Source organism: Heterodontus francisci, chromosome 14, assembly GCF_036365525.1.
Source record: "Heterodontus francisci isolate sHetFra1 chromosome 14, sHetFra1.hap1, whole genome shotgun sequence".
NCBI classification, from domain to species: domain Eukaryota; kingdom Metazoa; phylum Chordata; class Chondrichthyes; order Heterodontiformes; family Heterodontidae; genus Heterodontus; species Heterodontus francisci.
In genome coordinates this window covers 17,445,831-17,469,453 of record NC_090384.1, presented here as the reverse complement: position 1 = coordinate 17,469,453, position 23,623 = coordinate 17,445,831, and the positions used below count along the sequence as shown (strand labels likewise).

Genomic DNA, 23,623 nt, shown 5'->3' with positions numbered 1-23,623 from the left:
TGAAATCTGTCAGTTGTTTCCCCATAAGGTCTGCTGTTGAAATTCCCCAGAATTGTTTCCCCGATATAAACCCTCCCAATTACATCCTCAAATCCGCTAATCCTTGAAAAATTCATTCAGAGGATGTGGGCGTCACTAGCTGTGCCAGCATTTATTGCCCATCCCTAATTACCTTTGAGAAGGCGGTGGTGAGCTGCTTTCTTCAACCGCTGCAGTCCATGTATATAAATTGTCAAATAAATTTGTCAAACTGGATTTCCCTTTAGTAAAACCATGTTGACCTGTTCTAATCATACTAGATATTAGACATGACTAAGATGAATTTATGTCTCAAGTGGCACTGCAGGTGAAAGTTTAAGTGTGGGGCAAATATCAGCTAACATGTTGTAAGATCTTATCAGTATGAGCACATGATCCTTCCTCTCCGGCATCCCTGCTACTGTCTGACACAAGTCTTTGGTGTTGCATTGGCCACAAAATAACATGAAGGGCACCTTCACTATCCTGGTGCATCGAAGGTCCCTGCTGGCAAAGAGGGTGGAAATTCTGGCCAATCCATGAACAAATGCAAACAGAGCTAGGTTTTCCCAGCGATGTATCTTACAGCTCACTCCAACTGTCCAATTTGCAAATTTGAGAGATACTCTTTTCAAAAGAAGGTTGTCCTTTTGGAGTCTGGGCTACGATTCAGGCCTGAACCTTACAGGCTCTACTGGTCTCAAGCAGCAAAACTCTGCCAACACAATGTCTAGCCTCTTTGAGAAAAAGAAAGTGGCATTTCCCAAAGTAGATCCCATTCCTTACACTGGTGGCCTTCCTTGTGCAAGCTCTCACTGCAAAAGGCTCACCAGGAACCATCACAGCCTGGGCAACATAGTGCAACTTCCAGCGACCTCCCAAGGAGATTATAGGAGTATACGGGATAGTCTGAAAATTGTGGTTATAAAATGCCTTTCTTGATTTTTTTTATTTGTTTGTGGGATGCGGGCGTGGCTGTCTAGGTCTTAACAACTGAGATTTTGTCCTGAAACATGGTGCAATTAATTTGTATTTTCTACACTTCTACTTTGAAATACTTAGCTTCCAGCAACAACCACTCATCAACTTCGACAAGAAGTATGAAATTAATAATATCGATTTAGCATTATCTTCAGAATTAAAAAGATACATACACAGGCCTCGGTTTTCTGATTGGAACACCAATGGTAATGCATTCATTTTCAAGTGTTACTATCATTGTTATTAGCAGGATACACGGCTGAGTGTCTTCCTGTTCACCTGACAACGAGCTCCTTTCATTGAAAGTTGATGGAATAATCATTACATCTTCCCCGCACTTAAACTTTCACCTCCAGTGACACTTAAGACATAAATTCATCTTAGTCATGTCTAATATCTAGTATGATTAGAACAAGTCAACATGATTTTACTAAAGGGAAATCCAGTTTGACAAATTTATTAGAGGTTCAGGAGGATGTTATTAGTAGGGTTTATAAAGAGGAAACCAAATGTCACATGATAAGGTTCCACACAAAAGGTTAATAGGCAATATAAGGGCTTAGGGAGTTGGGGGTAATATATTTGCATGGATACAGGATTGGTTAACAGACTGTAAGAAAAGAATGGGCATAAACATGGCCTTTTCACTTTGGCAGACAGTGAATAGTGGAGTGCCACAAGGATCAGTGCTGGGGCCTCAGCTAGTTACAATCCATATTCATGATTTAGATGAAGAGACTGAGTGTAATGTATCTAAGTTTGTTTATGATACAAAGGTAGGTGGAAATGTAAACTGTGGGGTGGACACAGAGAGGCTGAAAAAAGATATAGACAGGTTAAGTGGGTGAGCAACACGATGGCAGATGGAGTATAATGTAGGGAAGTGTGAAGTTATTGACTTTGGTCATAAAAATAGAAAAGCAGAGTAATTTTTCAAAGGTATGAAACCTGTAAGTATTGATGTTAAAAAGAGACTGTGGTGTGCTTGAACAAGGAATGCTGAAAGTTAGCATGCAGGAAGAGTAAACAATTAGGAAGGCAAATGACATGGTGGCCTTTATTGCAAGGAGATTGAAGTACAGCAGGGTTGTTCAACATACGGCCCACGGCCCACGGCCCGGCCCACCAAATGTTTCCATCAGGCCTGCAGATGTATTTCAGAGATGAGGAATTTTCCATTGTCTTCTTCTTCCAGAATATCTTTTTAAAATAATTCGCAAGTCAGTTTCACAGCTGACAGGTACTGGGAGCAGGAACAGCGGTTTCTGAACCTGGAACTGATTCAAGGTTTTCTGGTGGGTTCTGACTTTCAGAAAAGCCCTCAGGAAAACCCGAATCTGTTCAAAGTTGGGAAACCACCGTTTCAGATGTCAGCACCTGTCAGCTGTGAAATAGACAGTGCAGGTTTTTTTTATACAACACTGACCAACCACAAAGATGCTATGCTGAGTGCTTCCGCTCCCTGCAAATACCAGAGAGAAAGAGAGAAGGGGGAGCAGGGAGGAAGAGAGAGAGGTAGGGAATGGGGGCGGGGGGGGGGGGCGCTGAGAGGGATGGTTAGAGAGAGAGAACATGGGGAGGGACAGAGAGAGAGGGGACAGAGAGAGTGCGGGACAGAGACGGGGATAGAAAGAGAGGGGGACAGGGAGAGAGGGGGGGGCGAACTAAAAGGGGGGGGAGAGAGCAAGTGGGGATAGAGTGAGAAAGAGATGGGAACAAGAGAGAGAGCAGGGTACAGAGAGAGGGTGAGAGAGAGAGGATGGGGAAGTGAGATGGAGGATGAGAGAGCACGGAGAAGAGAGGGGGTGAAGAGAGAGCAGGAGAAGAGAGAGTAGGAAGAGTGAGGGAGGGAAGAGAGAGGGGGGGAAAGAGAGAAGGTAAAGAAAGAGAGCGGGAAGAGAGAGAGGCATCAGAGAGAGGGGGAAGCGAGAGAGGGGGTTTATGAGGGAGAGGGGAAAAGAGAGACAGGGGGAAAGAGAGAGGGGAGAGAAAGGGTTCCGAGAGAGAGGGGGGACTGAGAGAGAAAGAGGAGATACAGAGAGGAAGAGAGAGAGGGGAGACAGGGAAAGAGTGAGAGGAGTACAGACAGGGGCGAGAGAGAGAGAGGAGGGAGAGAGAGGAGGAGGGAGAGACGGGGGCGAGAGAGCAGGGTGCAAACTTAGAAGGGGGCAGAGATGGAGAGATAGGGAGAGAGAGAGAAAGAGGGGGGACAGAGAGACAGAGAGGGGGGGCAGAGAGAGAGGTGGGGACAGAGGGAGAGATGGAGAAAGGGAAGAAAGAGAGGGAATGGGCGGACAGAGACAGAAAGGGGCACAGTGAATGAAAGGGGGGAACAGAGAGAGAGAGAGGGAGAAGGAGAATGAGTGATCAAGATCACTCCTGACAGATGGACATCTATACGGAATACTCTGCAGCACGAGAAGTGTGCAGGTAAACATTGACTGCTTGTGCAAGCAAAATAATGCCAGGTATCTCAGTAAACCAGTGTCCAACATAGTGATGAGAAAGTAAGTCAACAAATTAATCTTCTCATTTAAAGCTTCTTCACAAAATGCACATAAGTTGTGGTATTGATTAATAGTAAGATAATTTTTTAATGCCTTTATCTTTCAGAAATTGTCTCACTGGCCCCCTTTGTAAGAAAAAAATTGCAATCTGCCTCCCCCACCCCACACGAAAAGGTGGATAACCCTGGAGTACAGAAATAGAGAAGTCTTTCAGCAATTGTACAGGGTTTTGGTGAGGCCATATCTGGAGTACTGTGGGCAGTTTTGGTCTCCACATTTAAGGAAGGATACACTTGCATGGGAGGCAGGACAGTGAAGGTTCACTAAATTGGTCCCTGGGATGAGGAGGTTTCCCTATAATAAGAGGCTGAGTAAATTGGGTCTCTCTACTCTGGAGTTAGAAGAATGAGGGGCAATCGCATCGAAACATACAAGATTCTGAAGGGGCTGGATAGGGTAGACACTGAGAGATTGTTTCTGCTGGTCAAGGAATCTAAAACACGTGGACACAGTCACAGGATAAGAGGCCGATCATTTAAGACTGAGATGAGGAGAAATTACTTCATCCAAACATAGTCAATCTTTGGAATTCTCTACCCAGAGGGTTGTGGATGCTCCATCGATGAATACATTTAAGGGTCGGATACACAGATTTTTGGTCTCTCAGGGAATCAAGGGATGTGCTGAGCAGTGGGAAAGTGGAGTTGAAGCCTAAGATCAGCCACGATCGTATTGACTGGTGGAGCAGGATCATTTTGTGTTTTAATTTCAAATTATAATCTGCCTTTCAGAAAAACCGGTTGGAGGCACCCTGTCAAGTAAGCAATGTTTTAGTCTTACTTAATTCACATAATGTAAAGTAGTAAATTATTATTCAGATTGTATTGCACAGTAATAGATTGTTTTCCCAAACTCAAGCCTCAATTTTACTAACAAGATAAACCTGTACACAGATGTATATTAACATGGCCAGGTTCTCATTCTGTGGGATTCAGTGTTGTGAGGATGAAGAAAATTTTTACATGTGTTTTGCAAATCCAGCAGGCAGAACTTGCTGCCTTTAGTGCACAAACAGTGCCTGAACAGTGTCAGTGCTGCAGATACTAGGCATGGTTTTACCACCAGGAACACTGTCAGACTCAGTTGAATAATGTTTGCACAATGTTGTTGCTCTTTTATATTTAGCGATGGAAGCAGTGTGTACTCATGGTGACAATGGTTCTAAAAACTTACCTCTATCTGTCAGAAACTGTCAGAGAAAAATCCTGCTCCAATATTCTGTAAAAATGGCTCAAAAGCTGCTATTTTTCACCGAAGAACATGCGATCAGTTAATGTTCTACACCCTCAAGAGCTTCAGATACATTTACAATCTTCCTTTGTAATATGAACCATAAATTCAATAATTATGAAATTAATCTGTATTGAGGTATTTAATCAAGAAGAAAGTTAATTCAAATTGAAAAGAAACAAGTGATCTCCCACTAACTTGTTAATTGGTATTTTCCATTGATAAAAATGGTTCTTTTTAATGCTCTTCGCATTTACATCTTCAACTGTATCCCTTCCAGCATTGGGAACAACTGCAACTTCAACAACAGGTATGGAATTTTACAAACAATTGTTTCATGGTTTTAATCATTCATTTAAAAGTGTACAAATTCGGATTCATTACCTTTAAAAGATTACTTTGCAGCTTCAGCAATAATTTTAAACTACAGAGGTCAAATGTTACCGACCCACCTGGAGTAAAATAGAAGGGAGAGCAGTTAAAATCTAGGTAATTACCCGCTCAGAACTCAACTATTTCACTCCATCACTGATATAAAACCTGCAGGTTCTCTGGAGGTAGATGAGACACCTGCCTAAAGCAGGCACCATCCACACAAATTCATGCAGTGGCTCTCTGATGGCATTTTAACTGGGATCTGAGTGGGGAAGCCGGTGAAGTTTTCCTGCCAGGCAGAAGCGAGGAACAACAGCAACGTTCCCTTTAATTATTTTGTGGATTGCACAGGCGATTTGTTTAAGTGTGTGGCTCCATTCAATTCTTGGGCACAGTCACAGCCCAGTGTGTGCGGTAATTCGAAGGTGCAGAACTGTGCACGGCCTGCATGGGAACTTTCAGGTTGCTGCGTGGCCTGGAGGGAACACTGATCAAGAGTCCCTCCTGTCAGTCAAACAATTTCCTTTGTGCGCTCACGAGCAGAAACTGTACTCCTCTGCAGCCCACTTGAAATGATTGGGCCTACCCTGGCCTGGACTCACACTTTTCCTCCCATGAGATCCACCTGATACACCTTCCAGTCACTTACCTGCTGGCAGATGCTCTCCACACTATTCCTGCCGAGAAGGGGTAGAAAGTGGACAGGCAACATTTAAATGAGCCATAGCAGTTAAAATCACCGTGACCTCCTGCTGGCTCTGGTGGGAGGGAAATAACACCTGGAAACACAAGTCACAATTAAAATCCACTCCCATGATTTTAACAGCAGATGTGAAGTTAAAGATATTGATATAACTCCACTCTCACACCTTCAAACAACAGTGACTCCAACATCAACAACCATGAGTTCAATAACAGTTCAGCATCAATGTAAAATGCCACGTTCCTTCTATTGAATTGATCACGGGTGAGGTCACTGAATGGTGATGGAATTTATTATCATTCTTCCAATATGAAAGTTCATTCATTTCCTTCACAGCATCAACTGGGGCTCCAACATAACCAACAGTTACAAACTCAACATGTGATTTCAACATTCTGTACTCATCCATCAATCACAGGAATAATCATACAGGAATTGTACAAAAAGTATCTTTCAGTTAAAACTATAAACGACATCTTCATATGTAAACTTTCAAATTCTGATTTTGCAGCTCATTTCCTACACATCCTTAGATTCCATGCATCAGAATGTTCCATTCAGCAGCGTCACTAGTCTTTTATTTTTCTTTGTATAATACAATTAATGGCCTGTCTTCATATTAAACAGCATCAGAGTAGAATCAGTGTGGATAAAATGGACATCCACTTCCAGCAGCCTCCTGCTTGTTGGATTGCAGTACTCTTTGCAATCCTGATTTTGATCTTCATTTATACTTATACTTGCAAATTATTTTTATTTCCAGCCAGAATAACCAGCCATGCTTATTTTACACAACCATCTTCAACAAAAGGTAAAGTAGACATAGCTTACAATTTTATTTATGTTTGGATTTCTGTAGGCACTGATTTTAACAGGGGTGAGGGGGTCAGGAATGGTGAGTGGCTGGGTGGGTGGGCAGGGTGTGATCGTGATCAGGGACAAACTCCTTTGTCTAGACACCGACTCCATTCCTCTCCCTGGCAGCCGTCTGAGTCTGAACCAGACATTTCACAAGCTTGGTGTCATATTTGACTCTGAGATGAGCTTCGGACCACATAGAAATATTAAATATTTACTGAACAGAAGGTGTCTATTTGGCCCATCGTATCTGTGCCAGCTCAGCAAGAGCTATACAGCCTAATCCCATTTTCCAGCTCATGGTCCACAGCCCTGTAGGTTACAGTATTTCAAGTGCATATCCAAACATTTTTTCAGTGATGTGAATTTCAACCTCTGCCACCCATTTAGGCAGTGAGTTCCAGAGCCGCAGCACCCTCTGGGTGAAAATATTTTTCCTCATCTCCTGTCTAATCATTCTGTCAATGACTTGAAATTTATGCCCCTGGGTTACTGACCTCTCTGCTAAGAGAAATAGCTACTTCTTATCCGCTTGATCTCGGTCCCTCATAATATTATACACCTCAATTAAATCTTCGCTCAGCCTCCTCTGTTCCCAAGGAAATAAGACCAACCGATTTAATCTTTCCTCCAGCTGAAAATGTCCATTCCTGCCACATTTTCGTAAATCTCCTTTCACCTTTCTTGTATGATCACATCCTTCCTTTAATGTGCTGACCAGAACTGTATGAAGTAACTAGCTGTGGCCGAGCTAGTGTTTTATATAGTTCTAGCATAACCTCCCTGCTTTTATATTCTGTACCTTGGCGAATGAAGGAAAGTATCCTGTCTGCCTTTTTAACCACCTTATCTACCTATTAGAACTAATTTTTTATCATCTGCCAATATCTTAATTCTACTGTACCAAGAAAAACAATGGACCTAGAACTGAACACTGCAGAACCCCACTGGAAACAGTCTTCCCGTCACAAAAATACCTTCCTCCCCTTTGCTTCCTGCCACTAAGCCAATTTTGGAACCAACTTGCCACTTGCCTTTCGATCCCATGGGTCTTACTTTCTGACCATGGTGGTCAGTCGTGTGGGGCCTTTTCAAAAGCCTTAGTCAGATCCATGTAGTCTCATAGACCCTCCTTGTTCCCTGATCAAAAAAATCAATCCATTTAGTCCTACATGACCTTCCCTGAACAAATCCATGCTCACTATCTTTGATTAATCTGTGTCTTTCTAAATGATGAATTACACTGTCTATCAGAATTTTTTTCCAATACTGTAAATTTGTGCACATACCAGCTCCAACAGCAAGATCAACTACCTCCACCTCCATAACATTGATCGACTCATCCTCTGCCTCAGCTCATTTCCTGCTGAAACCTTCATCCATTGACATCGAGTACAAGCAATAGCTTAATTTTAAAATTCTCATCCTTCCTTTCAAATCTCTCCATGGGATTGACCTTCCCGATCTCTGTAACCTCCTCCAGCCCTATAACCCTTCGAGATCTCCGTACTCCTCATATTCCGGCCTCTGGTGCACCCCCTATTTCATTCACTCCAACATTGGTGGCCGTACCTTCAGCAGCCAAAATATTAAACTCTGGAATTCTCTCCCTAAACCTCTCTGCCTCGCATTCTCACCTTCCTGCTTTAACCTTCTGTTCTCTTCCTCGTCACCTGCCCTAATAGCTATGTGTGTGATTTGGTGTCAAATTCAGTTTGATAATGCTCCTGTGAAATACCTTGCAATGTTTTACTACATTAAAGATGCTGCATAAATGCAAGTCATTGTCATTGTTGTTGCTGAGGAAGAAGCCCGGGACAAAGGAGACCCAAAGTTTCCTTGTTGGGCCTGTAAAGCAATTCTGTGCTTCCTGGGTCACAACGAGGCTTCAAAATGATAAAACCCTGACCTACCTGGGCCTCTTCTGCCCCAGGATCCAACTCTTGGCAACTTTGGCCTGACTGGTGTCATTGACCCCTGACTCAGGGTTCAGACTAAAACCTCCATTTGCACTTGATCTGCATGTATAAAGCAGCACTCAAATATGTTCCTGCAGGCGTTCTGCTTGCCTGCTCAAGAGAACAGCTCATTATCAGGTCCGGGCAGGCCTGCAGCTGAATCAGGTTTAAAGAGCTGCCCTTATTTTAACTGCCTCCCTGCCTGTATTCCATCATTGTTGTATTATTATATTCAATCATTCAGTCACAACTTCACCTCACAACATCTTCAGAAATAACTGCTTTCACTCAAAGCGCTCAGGCAGTTTTCTTGAAGGATCAATTGATGCATCTATTAAAAGGTCGAACACACTTCAGAGACAATATTATGCAAGTCCAAGAACGTACTTCACTATCGCTGTTCCTCAGGAACTATCCAGGATCTTCCATGAAGATGTTTTCCCTTCATTTACAAACACTTTCAAAGAAAAGATGGCCAGTAAAATTTGAACAGACGAGGTTTCTGAATCTGCACGTAACAACGATTGATTTTCATATACATTCCAATTAAAAGTGTGTTTGGGAGTGGGGACGAGGTGGATGATGTAGTAGGTGATTACAGGCATGGCAAAACAGGGGCAGAACAACCCAAACATGCTTCATTTTTCACACAACAGCATTGCCAATTTATCACTTTTCCTTATACAATTATAGTAAGCGACTGTATTCCCTAAATCATAAAGTATAGAAGATTATGGTATTCTGTTATAATATCTGTCCATTCTACAAATCTGATTTCAACTTTTGTTGCCTTTAAATTACCAGCATCAACTGCCCCGGGCAGTTACTTATGCTTTTCAACTCAATCTATCAAGCACTATGCAGGATTTTTATAGACTTCTGAGTAGTTTCACAATTCTGAAAGTGAATTGATCCTTCATTACATGTCATAGAGTCATTTACAGTATAGGAGGATGCCATTCGCCCCAGCGAGTCCATGTTCGCTCTCCACAGAGCTATCCAGTCAGTCCCACTCCCCCACTCGATCCTCATAGCCTTGCAAGTCTATTTCCATAAATCGGCCATTCAATTTCCTTCAGAAGTTGTTGTTTGTGTCTGCTTCCACCATCCTTGTGGGCAGCCAATTCCAGGTCATTACCACCCGTTGCATAAAAATGTTCTTCATCATAAAAGAACTGACTTCACCTTTTCTAAAATTGGACAATGCTGCAAAAGATGAAAGCATCTAGTGGCCGTCAGAGATTCGTGCAGACCTGCACACCCTCGCAATCCCAGTGAGCTCCATTCATCAGAGGGACAAAGCACCTCCTCCAGGTGCTCATCCCTCTCAGATCATCAGGGAGGTCCAAATGTGCCATGTGACAGCAGAGGAACAACAACAGTCTGCATCTGGGGGCCCCTCTCAGGGTGCTCCTGATGTGGACAGCGGCTCCTTGGCCCCTCTGCCAGTGACACGAACAACTCAACATGCCAGGATGACAGAGGATGATCCTGACACACTTCAGCTGCACTACAATATGCCGGGTCCCTCGCAGCCTCGGGCAGTCAGAGGACAGCCGCAAAGGTCATCCCAAGCCACGGGGCAGCCTGATCAGCCACCTGCCTCTGGCGTAGTTGGAGCTGAAGGGGGATCAACACGTAGGAGCACTCAGAAACAATTTAACAATCACTGTCATTGCAATTGGTTTCACTGGTGTGATTTAGATTTATGTTAATATTTGTGTTACGTTCAGTAAACTTTATTAAAGTTCTCATTCTGTTTAGTTATGTCTGAAGTAAGTGATGATGTACAAAGTGATTTTTTTTTCTGCCTGATGTGGAGACTTGGGGGAGGTGCACCAGTGGGCCATGGTGTATCAGAGGAAAAGGTAGACAATAGCAGCTGTAGTTAGTGATGATGGGCGAGTACTTTTCTGGTTCCAGCAGATGTGAATGCCTGGAGTTAGATTGACATGTCAGTCACTGGCAGACTGCATGGCTCATGAACCTCAGGTCAGGAGGAACACCTGAGTATTAGAGCCTCTCGATCTTCCCTGGAACCCAACTCCTGTAAACATCCAACTGTTTCCCCCGGACGTCCAGGTGGCTGCACCCACTCCTTGTCCAACCCTTCACCCTCCTCGTCTGAGGCTGTCTCACGCCGAAAGTCTCCTCGGCATCCAGGGCTCCATCCTCTGCAGCACCAAGTTATGGAAGGAACAGCAGACAACCACAATGCAGGATACCCTTGCTGGCAATACTGAAAGACATCATCTAAGCGATCCAGGCACCTAAATCTCATCTTAAGAAAACTGATGGTCTGTTCAATGGTGACTCTGGTCATCGCACGGCTCGTATTCTAACGGTCCTCAGCCTCATTCCATGGGCTCTTCACAGGTGTCTTCAGCCATCTCTTCAGTGGGTAAGCCCTGTCACCAAGTATCTCTGCTTGAAGGTATTCGGGGGGGTTGAAAAGTGGTGGCACTTGGGAGTTCCAGAGAATTAATGCATCGTGACTGCTTCCTGGAGAGCGAGCACACACCTGCAATAGACTCTTGCACTGGTCACACACAAGTGACACATTCATCGAGTGAAATCCCTTCCAGTTCATGAAGGCCCCTGGCTGGCCTGCAGGAGCTTTGATGGACATATGTGTACAGTCAATAACTCCTTGGACCATGTGAAACCCAGCAATGGTGCTGAAGCCTCTGGCTCTCTCAGCCTGACTGGCCGAATCAGTCTTGAACGTGATGTACTGGTGGGTCCTCCTGAATATTGCATCAGTTACCACCTTTATGATGTGCAGATGATTGTGAGACTCTGCATGTGTCTCCTGTGGAAACATGGAATAAGCCTGATACATAGTTGTTCAGAGTGACATTGACCTTACAAGCCACAGGCATTGGATGGCCACCCACACAGTTGGAGCTGACCTCTGCTGCCATCATCTTACACGGAGATGTCACAGTCTCTCGGGACATGCGCAGTCTGCTAAGGCACTGGCGCTCAGACATCTGTAGGAAGCTCAACTGCTGCTGGTACACCCTGCCTCCTGGGTAGACTCTTCTCCTCACAGGTCTTTGCACCCGGTGCACTCTGTGGCCTTCTGCCCCTCCCCCATTACCAAGCTGTACCTGCAGCTGGACAGCAGGTCGCTGATTTCCTTGGCCACCTGCCCGCCTGTCCCTCCTTGTCCAGTTCTCTTCATCACCAGAGGACCCTCATCCAGAATGCACAATGTCCATGACAGCAGTGTCCCTAAAATAGAATGGGCACAGCTTTTTAGTGCCTGCTGTGAGGAATGGCACTCGCACCACCCCACCCAGGAGAAAATCAGAAGCTATGGCTCTGCCAGGAGTATTACTCACTCAAGTGAGCCCTGGGGAGCCAGCAGTATCAGCTCAGACTTTTAAATTTACAGTTACAACACACAAAAATCCAGCGCCTCAAACTCCTTCAGTGGGAGAGTCGTTGACGCTCATTTAAAGCTGCCGGGTCTGTGAGCACCTCCCCGCCCCACCTTATGGCCCATTGCACATAACGTAAAATGGCACATGGGACGTACAATAACATTTAATTGGCTCTTTAATTGTCACAATTGGCCGTCAATTGCCTTAAATCGGATGGCGAGCGGTGACCCCATCTCGCCTGCGTCTGACCAGTGGAAAATGGCGATCTGGTGTCATGACATCGGGGACACAATCTGACATCATCGCTCGCCATTTTTCACTGAAGCCACCTCCGAGGACGCCTGATCTGTAAAGGTAAAATTCTGACCGATGGCTCTGAATGCACGTCAAAAGGTGATAGATTGGTGATAGACAATGTCATATTGATCAGTAAGACGTTCCTTTCAGAGAAAAACTTTTCTGTAATGATCTGTGCTTATACACTTTTTGATTGAATGGTTATTTTGGAGAGATCGGTGTGTGTATTGACAGTGTGCAAGCTTCCTGTGTGTGTCTCATACAGCCTCCAAATTAAAATGCTATCCAAATGTTTTATACCTGAAAGCAATGTTTTCTGTTTTTCACCATCCGTTTCCCAGTTTCTCCCCCATTCATGTCACCGTTGTGATGTTCTTGGGTCTAAAAGTAAAGACACAACCAGAATTAGTAAAAGACACTCAAATGCTGCGTGCTGTGGGAAACAAGGATTCTTGTTATTGTTCAGCTTCCAAACGTTGGAATCCATCACATATTTCAGTTTTCAGCTCTGGTTAATGGCCTTGCACCAACAACACTGATCTATCTTGTCTTGAGCTTCCTGCATTTTCATTCTTTTTAACTCGTGACTCAAATAGCCAGGAGCAGGGTGTTAGTCATGGTGCAAAAGGGCATGTTCTGTTATTTCTATTCATTAGTGCCCAGTACTTGCATTCCTATTTTCTTTACGACAGCTGTTTTCAAACTTTCAGTTGTGCCTTTCACTGTATCCTTTCCAGCATCAATATTCAGCATTATGGAATTCATTGCTTCTGCTGCCCATTTCCACATGTTTGTTCACTTCACATCCAGTATTTCCCACTGAAAGGAGATGCAATTTCTCAATATCCTCCTCACTTAAACCTTCAAATCTCTACTTTGCAGCATCAACAATGACACCGACAACAACTTTGACTTCAACAACAGGTATCAAATTACCAATAGTAATTGAAGCATTTTACATTGACCTCACAACATAGTCATTGTTTGAAGATTGACTGCAGGTTTCAGTACTTTTTTATTTTATTTTTATTTAGAGATACAGCACTAAAACAGGCCCTTCGGCCCACTGAGTGTGTGCCGACCAAGAACCACCCATTTATACTAACCCTGCAGTAATCCCATATTCCCTACCACCTACCTACACTAGGGGCAATTTAAAATGGCCAATTTAGCTATCAGCTGCAAGTCTTTGGCAGTGGGAGAAAACCGGAGCACCCGGAGAAAACCCACACCGTCACAGGGAGAACTTGCAAACTCCGCACAGGCACTACCCAGAATTGAACCCGGCTCCCTGGAGCTGTGAGGCTTCGGTGCTAACCACTGCTCTACTGTGCCGCCCTTGATAATTAGTATTGTCCATGGAAGGTCACAGTGTAATTTAGTATTCCTAACAGTTATACCTTCATCAGGCAGGAAATGAATACTCTAAATAATGACAATCATTGTCTTGGCAATTGGAATTTTCAAATAACGAATTATTCTTCCATTTGTTTTAGTTCAGTGTATTGTTAAGTAGCAGAGTGAGGAAAGCATTTATAAGTTTTAACTATTCATCCACTAATATTGGCATCTGTAATTTTGAATTTTTTGAACTTATATCTTCAACTCTCTCTTTTCCAGAGTCAACAACCACTCCAACTTCAACAACAGGTAGAACATTCATCAACTAATTCCAATAGTTTGCATTGATTTAACAATCATCAAAGTTACTCTGTCAAAGCATCAAAGTCTCCTTCCACTTCCATTATCCCAGAAATGGACCCCAATTGGATAGTAATTCTCACTCTTGACCCTGAGAAAATAAAAATGCAGGTTATCAATCCAAAAATATTTTTGAATTAACCTCTGCTTTGAGACTGAATATTTCCCATTGAGCAATTTTCAATTGTATGAAACTTAGAAATGAAGAGCACCATTTGGCCCATTGGATTCTGTGCTCGTTTCCCACAGCAAACTAAAAGCAACCCCAATTATCTGATATCAATTCTTATCCCTGAATCTTCCTCTGCTTCAAATGTTTATTTACATTGCTGCTTAAAGATGCAATGGTCCCTGTCTCAACCATTCCCTGTGAAACCATACTGCATGTTCTGATCACGCCAAGTATATCACTTTTTTCAAAACCACTTCACACTCTCTCACTACCTCAATATTCCCCTCTAGCTGTGGGGTGACCACCTTCTTCAACATGCAGTCTAGGATCGATATATGTCCACTGGGCATTCAGAAGGATCTAATGGACATGACAGCTGTGGCAGAATCATTTGAAACCTTCAAAAAGGAGCTGCATTGCAATTGCTTCTCGGTTACTGTCAGCTTTATAATATTAATAAGATTATGTTGCTGGTGGAAGAAAGGTACAGGAAATGAGCAAACCCTTCTAAATAGGACTGAGGGGAGGATTATGAGAAATGCATAGTTGATGACTTGCCAACTGGGAAACTGCTTTTATAAATGATGGGATGATTTTATACCTTCCTCAATCACAGCTTCAACTGTCTCCTTTCCAGCCTCGACAACAACTACAACTTCAGCAACAGGTATGAAATTAGCTGTGCCGTTGTACCGATAGTTTCAGTAAAGTTGTACAGTGAATGAAACCTGCATGTTTGACGATATTATAACTGACATTAAGCATTGATAGATTCTGAGATGATTTTCCAGTCTGCATATTCACACCATTAACTGTGTTCTTTCCAGCATCAACATCAACCACAACTTCAACAATAGGTATCTAACAAACAATATCCTAAGAACCAAAATTCTTAAGATGAAGAAGGAGTTTTATCTATTGAGATAGCAGCAGAATTTTACTGTTGGGGTTGAGGGAAGCAATGGGTTTGGGTATGGGCTGGGGGGTCGGCAGGAGGGAGGTTAAAGCCCTGAAAAATGCTGGTGGGTCGAGAAAACCAACTCGAACCCGTCCCTTCCAGGTTTAATCAATGTGTGTTTGTCGGCGAGCCAAGTGGGAAACCCACATCAAGATTGTGGTTAAGGAAATTAAATATGTAATTTCTCAATTCATTGAGAATTTAACCCCGGATCTGGCTTTAACAGCCAGACCATGTGTTTCACGAGCTGTTTGGAATTTACCAGGGTCACAAAGGTGAGAATACAGTAGGGAGATATTGTTCAATGAAACTGACGGGCTTGAAAGCCTTTAACCAGTGAAATTGCACAGCTGCTGGCCAGTCTATGTGAAAGATTTGTGTTTACAGCACTTGTTCTCAGAGCCTGAATACACTGCTTCATGGGTGATTTCCAACTTTTTGGATGTCATGTCACTTTACTAACCTTGATTTTTAAATTTTTTTTCATGGGGTGTGAGTGTTACTGCCAAACTAAGCATTTGTTCTGCATCCCCAATTTCAATTGAGAAGTTGGGTGTGAGCTTCTTTCTTGAACCGCTGCAGTCCAAGTGGTTGTTGGGGCACCCACAGTTCTGTTCGAAAGGAAGTTCTAAATCTTTGACCCAACAGCAGCGAAGGAACAGCCATACAGTTCCAAGTCAGGATGGTCTGTGGCTTGGAGGGGAACTTGCAGGTGGTGATGTTGTTTCCCATTTGACTGTTGCCCTTATCTGTCGAGGTGGTAGAGGTAGTGGGATTGAAAGATGCAGTATAAGGAGGCTTGGTGAGTTGCTGCAGTGCATCTTATAGATTGTACACACTGCTGTCACTGTGCACCAGTGGTGGAGGGAGTGAATGCTTAATGTGTCAGATGGGGTGCAGATCAAGTGGGCTGCTTTGTCCTGGATGGCATCAAGCTCATTGAGTGTTATTCAAACTGTACATATCCAGGCAACTGGACAGTATTCAATCACAATCCTGACTTGTGCCTTGTAGATAGTGGACAGGCTTTGGGGAGTCAGGAGGTGAGTTAATTGCCACCAAATTCCCAGCCTCTAACATGCTCTTGTATTCACAGTATTTATATGGCTGGTCCAGTTACATTTCTGGTCAATGGTAACCCCCAGGATGTTGATGGTGTAAATCTGTATCTGTAGAATATATGTTGATACATATTGATAATATGGACTTGGCTGTACAGGACATAATTTCAAAATCTGCAGATGAAATAAAACTTCTAAGTATACTGCACTGTGAGAAGAAGAGTGATGGTGGGACCTGTACAAGAAGGAAGGGTTGCATCTAAACTGGAGGGGCATAAATATCCTGGCTGCGAGGTTTGCCAGCATCAATTGGGAGGGTTTAAATTAGTGTGGCAGGGGGGTGAGAACCAGAGCAGTAGGTCATCAGGTGAAATAACTGAGGGGGAACTCGTGAATAAGGCCAGTAAGAGTGAGAGAAAGAGCAGGCAGGGAGATGTTGCTGAGCACAGCAGGACTGGTGGTCTGAGGTGCATTTGTTTCAATGCGAGAAGTATAACAGGTAAGGCAGATGAACTTAGAGCTTGGATTAGTACTTGGGACTATGATGTTGTTGTTATTACAGAGACTTGGTTAAGGGAAGGACAGGATTGACAGCGAAAAGTTCCGGGATTTAGATGCTTCAGACAGGATAGAGGGGGATGTAAAAGGGGTGGGGGAGTTGCATTACTGGTTAAATAGAATATCACAGCTGTACTACGGGAGGACACCTTGGAGAGCAGGAAGGGTGCAGTCACAATGTTGGGGGTTTACTACAGGCCTCCCAACAGCCTGTGGGAGATAGAGGTGCAGATATGTAGACAGATTTTGGAAAGATGTAAAAGCAACAGGGTTGTTGTGGTGGGTGATTTTATCTTCCCCTATATTGACTGGGACTCACTTAGTGCTCGGGGCTTGGATGGGGCAGAACTTGTAAGGAGCATCTAGGAGGGCTGCTTGAAACAATATGTAGATAGTCCAACTAGGGAAGGGCCATACTAGACCTGGTATTGGGGAATGAGCCCGGCCAATTGGTCGAAGTTTCAGTAGGAGAGCATTTCGCGAACAGTGGCCATCATTCCGTAAGTTTAAGGTACTTGTGGATAAGGATAAAAGTAGTAATCGGGTGAAGGTGCTAAATTGGGGGAAGGCCATATAACAAGATTAGGCAGGAACTGAAGAATTTAGATTGGGGCAGTTGTTTGAGGGTAAATCAACATCTGACATGTGGGAGTCTTTCAAACGTCAGTTGATTAGAATCCAGGACTGGCATGTTCCTGTGTGGATGAAGGATAAGTTTGGCACGTTTCGGGAACCTTGGATAACTAGGGATATTGTGAGCCTAGTCAAAAAGAAAAAGGAAGCATACATAAGGGCTAGAAGGCTGGGAACAGACAAAACCCTTGAGGAATATAAAGAAAGTAGGAAGGAACTTAAGCAAGGAGTCAGGAGGGCTGAAAGGGGTCATGAAAAGTCATTGGCAACAGGATTAAGGAGAATCCCAAGGCTTTTTATACGTATATAAAGAGCAAGAGGGTAGCCAGGGAAAGGGTTGGCCCACTCAAGGACAGAAGAGGGAATCTATGCGTGGAGCCAGAGGAAATGGGCGAGGTACTAAATGAGTACTTTGCATCAGTATTCACCAAAGAGATGGACTTGGTGGATGATGAGTCCAGGGAAGGGAGTGTAGATAATCCCAGTCATATCGATATGAAAAAGGAGGAGATGTTGGGGTTCTTGAAAATCATAAAGGTAGATAAGTCCCCAGGGCCTGATGGGATCTACCCCAGAATACTGAGGAAGGCAAGGGAGAAAATTTCTGGGGCCTTGACAGAAATCTTTGTATCCTCATTGGCTACAGGTGAGGTCCCAGAGGACTGGAGAATAGCCAATGTTGTTCCTTTGTTTAAGAAGAGTAGCAAGGGTAATCCAGGAAATTACAGGCCGGTGAGCCTTACATCAGTGGTAGGGAAATTATTGGAGAGGATTCTTCGGGACAGGATTTACTCCCAATTGGAAACAAATGGACTTATTAGTGAGAGGCAGCATGGTTTTGTGAAGGGGAGGTCGTGTCTCACTAACTTGATTGAGTTTTTTGAGGAAGTGACAAAGATGATTGGTGAAGGAATGGCAGTGGATGTTGTCTACATGGACTTCAGTAAAGCCTTTGGCAAGGTTCCTCAAGGCAGACTGGTACAAAAAGTTAAGTCACACGGGATCAGAGGTGAGCTGGCAAGATGGATACAGAACTGGCTCGGTCATAGAAAACAGAGGGTAGCAGTGGAAGGGTGCTTTTCTGAATGCAGGGCTGTGACTAGTGGTCTTCCGCAGGAATCAGTGCTGGGACCTTTGCTGTTTGTAGTATATATAAATGATTTGGAGGAAAATGTAGCTGGTCTGATTAGTAAGTTTACGGACGACACAAAGGTTGGTGGAGTTGCGGACAGTGATGAGGATTGTCAGAGGATACAGCAGGATATCGATCGGTTGGAGACTTGGGCGAAGAAATGGTAGATGGAGTTTAATACGGACAAATGTGAGGTAATGCCTTTTGGAAGGTCTAATACAGGTGAGAAGTATACAGTAAATGGCAGAATCCTGAGGAGTATTGACAGGCAGAGAGATCTAGGCGTACACAGATCATTGAAAGTGCCAACGCAGGTGGATAACGTGGTCAAGAAAGCATACGGCATGGTTGCCTTCATCGGTCGGGACATAGAGTATAAAAATTGGCAAGTCATGCTGCAGCTCTACGGAAGCTTAATTGGGCCACAATTGGAATATTGCGGACAATTCTGTTTGCCACACTACCAGGGGAAGTGGAGGCTTTGGAGTGGGTACAGAAGAGGTTTGCCAGAATGTTGCCTGGTCTGGAGGGTATTAGCTATGAGGAGAGGTTGAATAAACTTGGATTGTTTTCACTGGAACGACAGAGGTGGAGGGGCGACATGATAGAGGTTTACAAAGTTATGAGCGGCATGGACAGAGTGGATAGTCAGAAACTTTTTCCCAGGGTGGAAGAGTCAGTTATTAGGGGACGTAGGTTTAAGGTGTGAGGGGCAAAGTTTAGAGGGGATGTACGAGGCAAGTTTTTTACACAGAGGGTGGTGGGTGCCTGGAACTTGCTGCTGGGGGAGGTGGTGGAAGCAGCGACATTTAAGAGGCATCTTGACAAAAACATGAATAGGATGGGAATGGAGGGATACGGACCCCGGAAGTGCAGAAGGTTCTGGTTTAGACAGGCATCAAGAATGGCACAGGCTTGGAGGGCCAAATGGCCTGTTTCAGTGCTGTATCTCTCTATGACTCCGTTCACATCCAGCAATTCCCACTGAAAGAAGATGCAATTTCTCAATATCCTCCTCACCTAAACCTTCAAATCTTTACTTTGCAGCATCAACAATGACACCGACAACAACCTTGACTTCAACAACAGGTATCAAATGACCAATAGTAATTGAAGCATTTTACATTGACCTCTCAACATAGTCATTGTATGAAGATTGACTGCAGGTTTCAGTACTTGATAATTAATATTCTCCATGGAAGGTCACAGTGTACTTTAGTATTCCGAACAGTTATACCTTCATCAGGTAGGATAGTTATCCTCTAATTAATCACAAAATATGTGTTTCTGTCATTGTCTTGACAATTGTAATTTTCAAATGAGAATGTTATTTTTCCATCTGTTATTTTAGTTCAGTGTATTTTTAAGTAGCAGAGTGAGGAAAGCATTTACAATTTTGAATTATTCATCCACAATTATCAGCATCTTTAATTTAGGGACTTGAATTGATTGGACTTAGAGCTTCAACTCTCTCTTTTCCAGAGTCAACAACCACTGCAACCTCAACAACTGGTAGGAAGTTCATCACCTAATTCCAATAGTTTGCGCTGATTTAACAATCATCAAAGTTACTCTGTCAAAGCATCAAAGTCCACTTCAGCTTCTATTATCCACAGAAATGGATCCCACTTGGATAGTAATTCTCACTCTTGAAACTTCCAACATAAAAATTTAAATTATCAATCCATAAATATTTTTGAACTAACCTCTGATTTTATACTGGATATTTCCCTTGAGCAATTATTCAATTAAATTGAAATTAAAAATTAACAGCACACATTGGCCAATGGATTCTGAGCTCCTGTTTCCTCCAGCAAACTAAAACCAACCCCAATGCTCTGTGTTAACACAGAATGTCCCATTTGTTCCACCAAGACCACAGGAAATAACTGTTTCCTCAGGGAGTTTTTAAGGGAGCACACATCTGATCCGACAGGGAGTCTCTCTCTGAGAACTGAACACCAGTTAGAATCAGGAGACAATCAGTATCCGATGCCTGAGCACAATTCAGCAAATTAAACTAGCACTGAACCCGGGATCTCTAACTTGAATTTCTTCAATCTTCGATACAATCTGTTAAAGTCCATAATATAATTCTCCATTCAATAACCATCTATTTTCCAAAATCTATCAAAGTTCGACCGTGCCTCATAAACTTTGAATAGATCATCTTTCTTCCAAAGTACATCCCGGAACTAGAATAGAAGATCCAAACCTTCATTCATTTTGAACAAGTAATTTGAAAATAAAAATGAAGGGAGATGTTGTGGTATGTGAGTAGCACATGGCTTGTTTGCTTTCTTCTACCTTTGGGACCCGGAGTCTGACTTGATGTGAGTCTATGTATATTGGCTCCCTCTAGTGGCTAGGGACATACAGGTTCCTGTCCATGCTGTTAGCAACTCTGATGGGGTGTTTCTGGAAACTGCATATACGTAGGAGGAAGTGGGGTCTAACTTTTCAAATTTTTCCAGGTTGGCTGACTGAACAGTAGGGGTTTTCATCCAGGATTCCTCCCAGACTTCCTTTAACTTGCCCTCTTGGTCGCTTTTTTCGCCATCCCTTTCTAAAGATTTGCCATGCAGCCTTGTACCTGCCTGTCGCCTTTTGTTCTCGGCAGGAGTCCCTTACAATTCACCAGCCCTCTGCTGGAGGGTCCTCCTAACACCAGTACCGGACTTAGGGGTGCAGGTTTCTCCTCAACCTGGCACATGTGGCAACTCTTGCAGTACTCAGCACATCTTTGTGGAGTTTTGTCCAGTCAAACTGCTGTCTTATGCAGGCTTTGGTCTTTCATATACTGGCATGTACAGCCACTGTAGTCTCGTGCGCCCTTCTTAATATTTGTCTCCGGTACCTCTGTGGCACCACTAACTGGTGAATTTCTGTCCACTCATTGCTCTCAGGTCTGTGAGGAGAACTCCATTTCCTCATCAGTTCCTCATTCTGTAAATAGTAGCAATCAGGGACTTCCTCTGCTTCACTTTCAGACTGGGCAGCCTGTGCTAACTCTCGCAATACTGGGTCGGCTAACAGCCTCAGCTAGGGAAAATCCATTTAATTAATTCCCTGGATCTCCTAACTTTCCAAAGAAAGTCACAGACAGGCAGACCTCATGGTCATCTGCTTGCAGTGCCAATGCAGGAGCTGGTTTGATCATGGCCTGATGCAAAACACATTCCGGGAAGCTGCAGGTGTCCGTGTCCCGCCACAGCCCTCTCTCTCTCACCTCCGACGGTCTTTCTTTCACTACTGTGGGGACTGCCAACATCAACCCCGCCAGATCTTTACCCAGGAGCAGGTCAACTCCATCCACAAGCAAACTGGACACAATCCCTATGGTCACCAGTCTCAAAACTAGGTTGCACTCCAGGTGCACCCGATGTATAGGTTCAGGCATAAACATCCCTCCAATACCATTCACCACCATTTTGGTGTTCACTGCACTCTCTGGGGAAAAGGTGAGGCCTTTTCCAAGTTAAACAGATCTAGTGGCCCCTTTGTCCATAAGAATTACTATGGGCTTGCTGGCCCCAAACCAGGGATATGGGGATTCGTTCCCTTCAAACAGAAAACCCTGATAACCTTCAGGAATCCTATTAAATTTTCCTGCACTTGCAGTAGTAAGCTTCTTGAGTCTCACTCTTACTGCAGATGAAGCCACAGCTTGTTCTGCTGTGCTTTCCATCAGGGTGCCGTCTTCACCGGCATCCCTGATCGATCCTACCAGTTTTCCCTTTAGTTTCCAGCAGTCAGATTTTAAATGCCCTGCTTTATTACAATGGAAGCAGACAGGTCTCCAGGTCTCATTCTTGCTCACAGCACCTTCCTTTTTGGCTGGAGGAGGGGCCTCTGTGTCTCCTGCTTTATGTTTTCTCCCAGGACTGCCAGGGCTTCTATCACCTTCTTGCTCTTTGTCCTTTTCGGATTTGTGGGCATGACTGAGAAAGGTTCTCCCCTGGGAAACTGACTTATAAATTAAAGCAAACTCATCTGCCAGAATGGACACTTGCCGGGCTCTCTGAACCCGCTGCTCCTCTACATGGGTCTTTATGGAGAGTGGGAGAGAGTTTTTAAATTCCTCTAACAGAACAACATCCCTGAGATTCCCATAGCTGAGCTGTACTTTAAGAGCCCTCAGCCACTGGTCAAAAGCCAACTACTTACTTCTTTCAAATTCCAGATGAGTTTGATTAGCTTGCTTCTTGAGGGTTCTAAACTTTTGGTGATAGTCTTCGGGTACTAATTCATATGCCCTGAGGATAGCATTTTTATTCAGTTCATAATTTGATGAACTCTCATCTGGCAACAGTTAGCTTGCTTTGTAGTAAAAGAGACCAGGTCTCAGCTGGCCATTTTCGCTGCCTTGCCAGTTTCTCAAAGGATGCAGAAAATGCCTCCACATCTTCCTCATTGAATTTTTGGATCAGATCAGCTAGATTTAACAATTATGTACCCAGCTCTGAATTATGTCCCTCCATCTTGGCCTTGCTTTCACTGGGGTTACTCTCTTGCCCCCTTGTTAACTCAAGCCACTTGAACTCTCTTTCTTCGCATTCATTCTGGAATTTATTTTTCTCTCTCTCTCTCCTGCCTTTCATTTCCCTCACGCTCATTCTGGAAGGCTCTCTCTTTCTCCCTCTCCTGTCTCTCTCTCTTTCTCCTTCCCTGTCTTCTCATTCAAGTTTCTTTGTTCCAATTGTATCTTGGCTAGCAGTACCCTGTCTGGGTTCACACTAGCATGCATACGCGATACACACATGCAGATAGGGACAGAAAAGAGCAGAAGAAAAATAAAGTGGAAAAGTTTGAGGCAATATCTGAAGAGTTTTTGCTACAGGTCTTCAAGCTCACTGCAGAGTCCTTGATTGTAGGTCAATCTTGCTTTTCATTGGGGCCCAGTATTCTTCTTAAACCTTGTTCGCTTTAGAAGACTTTTCTCTCTTGGTGTTCATGTGTCTTCAGTGGATTCATAGGCTTGTGAAAAAAGATGGGAGCAGGCAGACAGGAGAGGAGGTCTGCTTCAGTCTAG

At 43.8% G+C, this 23,623-nt stretch overlaps 1 protein-coding gene across 1 annotated transcript in view; it reads left to right on the top strand.

The window, feature by feature from the left end:
- The window catches only part of LOC137376881 (mucin-6-like), a 316,041-nt gene that overhangs the window by 232,372 nt on the left and 60,046 nt on the right, over positions 1-23,623 (top strand). The gene's annotated exons all lie outside the window — the stretch shown is intronic.